The sequence below is a fragment of the Gigantopelta aegis genome, chromosome 7 (genome assembly GCF_016097555.1).
Source record: "Gigantopelta aegis isolate Gae_Host chromosome 7, Gae_host_genome, whole genome shotgun sequence".
NCBI classification, from domain to species: domain Eukaryota; kingdom Metazoa; phylum Mollusca; class Gastropoda; order Neomphalida; family Peltospiridae; genus Gigantopelta; species Gigantopelta aegis.
Genome location: NC_054705.1, coordinates 23,191,441 through 23,198,847, shown reverse-complemented (window position 1 = coordinate 23,198,847; position 7,407 = coordinate 23,191,441). Strand labels below are relative to the sequence as shown.

Genomic DNA, 7,407 nt, shown 5'->3' with positions numbered 1-7,407 from the left:
AAATGGTATAATAAATTTGAGGGCAAAATGGTATATTATTGAGAAATGGTATAATAAATTTGAGGGCAAAATGGTATATTTAGAAATGGTATAATAAATCTGAGGGCGGAATGGTATAATATTGAGAAATGGTATAATAAAATTGAGAGCGAAATGGTTTAATAACTGACAAATAGTTGTGAATGAACTGGCAAGTTCTACAAATAAAAAACGCAATGAAATAAATAAACAAACACCTTGCCCCCACCCCACCCAACCCCACCAAAGAAGAAGAAGAAGAAGAAGAAAAGATAAAGGAAAAACAATACAAAAAGAATGTTTTAAAAGAGTTCTTTTTATTCACATTGCCCTCCGTTATCGCTCCACTAAATCCTCAAGGACGGGTATTCTGGGCAAAGATTTTACCTACGCTAAGAATTCGATCCAGGAGGATTTTTTTTTTCCGGACATGGCCCAGTTCCTAAGTCGTGCAGCGGTTTGTGGTCGGATATGATGACATCCGGAACTGGGTCAATCAACTATTCAAGAAAGAAAAGGAAAGGAATTTTTGTTTCATGATTTCTCGGCGCTTTTTAAACTTCGGTTTTTCTGGTTGCTAACATATTATGGTTATTTTGACAGAAGACAGATAGGAAACCAGTTACTGTCATGTAGGCAACACACCACCATTTGTCGTGTCGTTACTTGCTGTAGCAGCTTAACATAGTCCAGTTTAGGAAATAGTTCCTCATTAAAATAAATACTACAAAATTCTGATATGCTTTTCGAAATCGTTCTTTGATGATTACACGTAATTAACCTCTGTAGTATTTAAATAACCCATTGGTTTGAAGTAACTTGTTATATGTTGTACTAACTGATAGCAGCTGTGCAAGTGGTATGATGCCACGTGTATAACTGCAACACGAGGTGGTGGTCAGGGGCTGTTAATTAAAAAAAAAATCGTGGTAGACCTATGTTGATTTTTTACACTGTACTTGTCAGTCGAGAGCTCTCTCTATAAATTAGTGGTTACATGGCCCTCTTGACAGTGCTGTATTTTTCACAGAATATATTCTGACAGAAATTGTATTGCACTGCATGGAGTAATTAATGGTGGTGTGTAACCATTAGGCTAGCTTAATCCTACCGAAAAAGCAACAAGGAATGTTTTATATGCAGTTTTATGGGCAGGACAATACATACCACTGTATTTGATGTCCCAACGGTGTTGTACTGGTTGGGATGGGGGAAAAACAGAGTCCATCGACGGAGATCGATCCAGCAACCCATCACACTTCAGGCCAGCGCTCTATCACTAAGCTCCCGCCGGGCGGGACAGCCCAATGGTAAAGCGTTCGCTTGATGCGCGATCGGTTTGGGATCGATCCTCGTCTGTGGGCCCATTGGCTATTTCTAGTTCCAGCCAGTGCACCAGGATTGGTATATCAAAGGTCGTGGTATTTGGTGCGTATAAAACATCCCTTGCTACTAATGGAAAAATGTAGCGGGTTACGTCTCTAAGACTATGTCAAAATTACCAGTAGCCGATGATTTATTAAATCAATGTGCTCTAGTGATGTCGTTAAACTTTAACCTCCCGCCCTTCTGCGGGGAATATGAACGACAAAACCACAATTCCTGGTCAGGGCCCCAGTGGTACAGCGCTGGCTCGATACGTGGTCGCTGTGGGATCGATCCCCGTCGTTGGGCCCATTTGGCTATTTCTCGTTCCAGACAGTGAACCACGACAGGTATATTAAAGGCCGTGGTATGTGCTACTTTGTCTGTGGGATGGTGCATATAAAAGATCCCTTGCTGCTTATCGAAAAGAGTAGGCCATGAAGTGGCGACAGCGGGTTTCCTCTCTCAATATCTGTGTGGTCCTTAACCATATGTCTGACGCCATATAACTGTAAATAAAATGTGTTGAGTGCGTCGTTAAATAAAACATTTCCTTTCTTCCTTCCTTCCTGATCGGGGCCCTATCTCAGCACAATGCAGAGTCGAATGGACATTTGGCAAAATAGTGGTTGAATCTAAGATTCTCTATCTAGTGCCTCGTCTGTAGGAGGACAGCCACTCCCGAGGAGATACTTCAGTGGAGATTTCTTCCCTCTAGCAAGCAAAGAAGACTGCCACTCCCAAACTAGTTTATAAAACTAACACGAGGTCATTAGAATGTAGTGCTTTGTATATAACCACAGCCACAGTCACTCCCGATGAGACCCCGTGATTGAGATTTCGTCCCTCTTGCACCTCCGCAAAGAAGACTGCCACTCCCAAACTAGTTTATAAAACTAACACGAGGTCATTAGAATGTAGTGCTTTGTATATAACCACAGCCACAGTCACTCCCGATGAGACCCCGTGATTGAGATTTCGTCCCTCTTGCACCTCCGCAAAGAAGACTGCCACTCCCAAACTAGTTTATAAAACTAACACGAGGTCATTAGAATATAGTGCTTTGTATATAACCACAGCCACAGTCACTCCCGATGAGACCCCGTGATTGAGATTTCGTCGCTCGTGCACCTCCGCAAAGAAGACTGCCACTTCCAGACTAGTTTAGTAAATGAAAACTAGCTCTTGACAGAGGTCATTAGAATACCTACAGCTGTGACGAAGCTGCTCAGCCTTAAAACACCTTCAACTGATCCCAGACATAAGACATCGCTGTAATTTATAAAGGATCGTTCTTTAAAGTGACAGACAAGTTTTTAAACACTACGGCTTATTCCCCCACCCACCCACACACACCCACACACTATAAGAGCCGTTTTTTTAATCATTTAAATCAGAAGTTACATATTATTGTTTAGAATATCCATTTTTGTACATTCGGAATGTTTTTGGTCGTCCTAGTTTTAGTAATATCTTGAAATACATAATTTTTTAAAACGCACGTACCTTTGAGAAGTAACAGTTATCAAGCTAACATGTAGTCTATTTTTTTGACGACGTTTCCAGTTTTAAACATGACAGACTTTAGTTTCACCTTAGTGTATCTCTACCCAGATGTGTTACAGGTTTGTAAATTAAAGGGACAGACCCTAGTTTTTAAACACTAAGGCATGTCTTTCACCTAGACCCTAGTTTTTAAACACTAAGGCATGTCTTTCACCTAGACCCTAGTTTTTAAACACTAAGGCATGTCTTTCACCTAGACCCTAGTTTTTAAACACTAAGGCATGTCTTTCACCTAGACCCTAGTTTTTAAACACTAAGGCATATGTTTCACCTAGACCCTAGTTTCAACCCATAAACATGGACACTAAGTTTGGTTAATTTACAAACCTGTAACAAATTTGGATATAACAGAGTGAAACAAGAGTATGTGAATTTGAAATACCATTAAAAATGGACTAAAACGCGACTCCATAACCGTTACTTCTCAGACGCACGTGCGTTTTAAAAAATATGAAAAATGCATTTTGTTATATTAAAAACACCAGGATGACCAGAAACACTTCGGTTGTAAGGAATGAATAATCTAAACAATAAAAGTAATGTTTGTTTTCAATTATCATAAACGGTTCTAATAGTGAGAAATATGCTGAGTGTTTAAAAAGTAGGATGTGTTCCTTTAACCAAACATTGCGTCTATTTTCACGAGTTGCAACTAGGGTCTGCGACCGTAAGAACTCTTATGTCGACAAAGTATTTAGCATGCAAAGTGAAAACGTATTTTTTTGCTTAACGACACCACTAGAGCACATTGATTTATTAATCATCGGCTATTGGATGTCAAACATTTTGTAATTTTGACATATAGTCTTAGAAAAAACCCTATATTTTTCCACTAGTAGCAAGGGATCTTTTATATGCACCATCATCCCAAAGACAAGATAGCACATATCACGACCTTTGATATACCACTCGTGGTGCACTGGCTGGAACGAGAAATGGGCCCACAGACGGGGATCGATCCTAGACCGACCGCGCATCAAGTGAGCACTTTAGTACTGGTAATTCAATAGTTCCGTCACAATGATCCTACAATGTTCAAAAGACAGTAATAGTCTTAACAGACACAAAACTAATGGCATTTTAACAAAAATAATTTTAAATAATTTAAACAAAACCAATATTCGTCTTGTTTGGTAAATATTATATTATGCCGTGGTCTACGCTGGTAATTCTGCTAATAGAAAGAAGTAGTCTTTGTGAACATAGCGTGTTTTTTGTTTTGTTTTGTTTTTTGTCAGTCTATAGTCAAGGAGTCTCGGTTGAAATGTCTTGTCACCAAATGGGCTCTCATTAAACAATGCGTCATGAGTCAATGAGTCATGTGTGAATGTCTGACACAAGCTACTGTATACTATGTAATCAGTTTTGTATGTGATGTTTAATTATATATGTATGTTCTATGGTTCACTGATCTGAAATAAAATGTATTATAATTATTATTATTATTATTAGCAGAACATATGGTTCCTTTCAGTCAGTATCAGTTCTTTATTGATTTTGCGCAAGACAGCTCATTAGTACATTTCAATTCAACTTATGTTTGTGCGTATATCCAATTAAGGTTCAGGTACACAGCTCAGCTATCTAGGCTGTCTGTCCAGGACAGTGGGTTAGTTGTTAATTGTTAGTGGTTAGTGAGAGAGAAGAGGGTGTAGTGGCCTTACACCTACCCATTGCGTCGTTAAAACTCGCTCTGGGTGGGAGTCGGTACCAGGTTACGAACCCTGTACCTACCAGATTTATGTCCGATACACATTGATTTGTTAATCATCGGCTATTGGATGTCAAACATTTGGTAATTTTGACATATAGTCTCAGAGAGGAAGCCCGCTACATTTTTCCATTAGTAGCAAGGGACCTTTTACATGCACCATCCCACAAACAGAATAGCACATACCATCGCCTTTGAGATACCAGTTGTGGTACACTGGCTGGAATAAGAAATAGGACAATGGGTCCTCCGACTGCGATCGATCCTAGACCGACCGCACATCAGGCGAGCGTTTTACCACTGGGCTATGTCCGCCCCCTGGGATATCGAAGGGAATCGTCTTTCTAAAAATTTGTATGGCCAATTTTAAGTAAATGTCATTCTGTATACATGTGTTTTGTGCACAGGAACTGTTTTCCGCGATTATATGAGTAAGGTGCTTGTTGTCTTAGTGACTGTACGTAACCGAAACCAGATTTTACCTTTCCATAATTTCGTAAATATTTAAAAAGTATATATATATATGTATATATCACTGGATATCCCCCCACACACTGGATATCCCCCCCCCCAACTTTTCCTGATTCAGTAGCACCAGTGATGGTTTATACACACACACACACACACACACACACACACACACACGTACGTATGTATGCCACTGTATATTACAAATTACAATGAAAAATGGTTGCTACAAACAGTAACACACAACCGCAAACGCACTGCACATACAGCTACTGATATTCTAAACACGAAAATGTATTTAATATGTAATAGTAGTCACCAAAACACTGTTAGTCAGAAACATCTTACGATAGCTGCAAACTCGGGATACGGTAGTTCTTTTAAATACGTGGGTTTTTTTTAAAGTACACATTCTTCCATTGTACGGTGTCGACATTGTCCCCAACTTGAAGTATGTATCGTTGCGGACCAACATCTAACAAATCCTAGCCTAATGCGCATTTTGATAGTTTTCATAAAACAACGAGTGTCGTTAAGGACCAACATCTAACAAATCCTAGCCTAATGCGCATTTTTATAGTTTTCATAAAACAACGAGTATCGTTACAGACCAACATTTAAGGAATCCTAGCCTAATGCGCATTTTGATAGTTTTCATAAAACAACGAATATCGTTACAGACCAACATTTAACAAATCCTAGCCTAATGCGCATTTTGATAGTTTTCATAAAACAACGAGTATCGTTACAGACCAACATGTAAGGAATTCTAGCCTAATGCGCATTTTTATAGTTTTCATAAAACAACGAGTATCGTAACAGACCAACATTTAAGGAATCCTAGCCTAATGCGCATTTTTATAGTTTTCATAAAACAACGAGTATCGTTACAGACCAACATTTAACAAATCCTAGCCTAATGCGCATTTTGATAGTTTTCATAAAACAACGAGTATCGTTACGGACCAACATGTAACAAACCCTAGCCTAATGCGCATTTTGATAGTTTTCATAAACCCCGCCAAGATTTGTGCATGTATCACGGGTCATCCAGTTTTACTGAAACAAAGAAAAAGAAATGTTTTATTTAACTGGGATCCGAATCCAGTACCTACCAGCCTGTAGACCGATGGCCTAACCACGACGCCACCGAGGCTGGTCTACTGAAACAAGGTTTAGAAGTCATCTGAGATTTACCAAAAAATCTTCTGACCCTTAATCTATTGTGTTGAGTACATAATAAGATGAACAGTGGTATAGGTTAAAAAAATAGATGAAAATCTACACTAGGAGAATGCAAATATTAAATAAATATACTCACTGGCGTAGGAAGCGGGAGAGGGGGTAAAGGGGGCATGTGCCCCCCCCCCCCCCCTGACCCAGTAGCAGCAGCGATGGTTTATGTGCACTATATATATATATATATATATATATATATATATATATATATATATGTGTGTGTATGTGCGTATGTATGTGTGTATGTATGTGTATGTGTGTATGTATGTGTGTGTATGTATGTGTGTGTGTATGTATGTGTGTGTGTTTATGTATGTGTATGTGTATGTATGTGTCTGTATGTATTTAAGAATGAATGAACGCACTGGCTCAGGAATTTTTTAAAAACTAAAAAATTGTTATTTTCTAATTTTGCCCCAGGGATTCGAAATTGATTTTAAATTGACCGTTGTGATATACAAAATATAACTGTTTTTCGGTCTTGTTTTAAATTTATTTGGCTAGTACTATGTTTTGTTTACAGCCGGATACGATGTATTTGTTTTTAAAAAATTGTTAGGAAAGGGATAACAACAAACGAACCACTGAAAAATGGAGCTTAGAGGCTTAAGCGGCGTGTAGTCGGGTGGAGACTAAGATATCCTTGAGACTTGGATTTTTTCTATATGCAATAACCGGACGTACTGTAATAGGGTTTTTCATAACAGTTTGCAGATTTAAAAACTCCTCCTTCATAAGTTTACCAATATCAACGCTACGTCGACTGTAAATTATTGGAAAAATTATTTTATCTCTTTTTACAGCTTTACCAGATTCAACGTTGATTCCAAATGGCTGTTTTGTCTGTAATGTACGAATCCAGAAGGCCTCTCGTTCAAGTCTCAAGAGGTCTGTTTCGTCTTTTGAACCAAGTATCAGGGGTTGTTCAATTGGAATTATTTCAAAATTTTCATCTAACGAATGGTCAGGTAGATTGAAGTGATTGGCGACAGGGGTGTCAACTTCATGCCGAATATCATACTTGTGACAAACTGCTCTAA

General features: G+C 38.6%; 1 long non-coding RNA gene across 1 annotated transcript in view; it reads right to left on the bottom strand.

Annotated features, from left to right (window-relative positions):
- Positions 1–322: 322 nt before the first annotated feature.
- The window catches only part of LOC121377416, a 63,041-nt gene continuing 55,956 nt past the window's right edge, over positions 323–7,407 (bottom strand). Inside the window, exon 3 of the long non-coding RNA XR_005958617.1 lies at positions 323–518. This is a non-coding gene — a long non-coding RNA (uncharacterized LOC121377416). The remainder of the gene's footprint in view (positions 519–7,407) is intronic.